The sequence below is a fragment of the Octopus bimaculoides genome, chromosome 25, assembly GCF_001194135.2.
Source record: "Octopus bimaculoides isolate UCB-OBI-ISO-001 chromosome 25, ASM119413v2, whole genome shotgun sequence".
NCBI classification, from domain to species: Eukaryota; Metazoa; Mollusca; class Cephalopoda; order Octopoda; family Octopodidae; genus Octopus; species Octopus bimaculoides.
The window spans coordinates 23,449,930-23,450,834 of NC_069005.1; the positions used below are offsets into that span (position 1 = coordinate 23,449,930).

Consider the following 905-nt stretch of genomic DNA (forward strand, 5'->3'; position numbering starts at 1 on the left):
ATATATATATATATATATATATATATATATATATACTAAATAAAACACACGAATGAATTTTATAGTCTAACTACAAATATTTCGTTAAGAAATTATATTGTGACGTACAATCATACAAATGGGCATTATAGACGTGCAATATCCATAAAACTATGCAACGTTACATAGAATCCCTCATATTAAAATAGATATGTCACAGCATATGCTGCGATAACATCAAAATAGCCGCATATCAGTCGTTATTTTCCTGTTTAATTATGTATAAACTGAATATTTGAGGAGTTCCACCTAACCTATAGCATAATCTTATGGATATGGCACGTCTGTACATGCCTGTTTGTATGTTACGTAACGATAAAATTGTTACGTTTCAATAAAATGTTACGTCACAGTAATGTTACGTCACAATAAAATTTCTAAACGAAACACCATAAAATCCATTCCTCTGTTTTATTATTATAGTATCATCTCTTTAATATTGGATATCCTTGGATATGCAGGATACCAAACGGCAGTGAACTTTTCTTCTTCTATGCATCTTTCGCTAACTAAATAGACTGTTTTAGTTGTCGATTTGTGTTATACTGTGTAACCATCGTAAGTGGCGTACTTCATTTTTGATCCGCTTTGATCTATTCATTCGATCTTCATTCGATCTTCTTCCTCTCTCTCTCTCTCTATCTCTCTCTCTCTCTCTCTCTCTCTCTCTCTCTCTCTCACACACACACACACACACACACACACTCACTCACTCTCTCTCTTTCTTTCTTTTTCTGTACATATATTCATGTAATATATAAACATATATTATGTATATATTGATATACATATATACATGTATGTTAGTATGTATGTACATACACACACACACACACACACACACACACATATACGACGGGCTTCTT

General features: G+C 32.2%; 1 long non-coding RNA gene across 1 annotated transcript in view; it reads left to right on the forward strand.

Moving 5' to 3' along the window:
- The first annotated feature begins 476 nt into the window (after positions 1 to 476).
- LOC128250811 (uncharacterized) overlaps positions 477 to 905 on the forward strand; it is a 23,725-nt gene continuing 23,296 nt past the window's right edge. The window contains exon 1 of the long non-coding RNA XR_008266793.1: positions 477 to 597. This is a non-coding gene — a long non-coding RNA (uncharacterized LOC128250811). The remainder of the gene's footprint in view (positions 598 to 905) is intronic.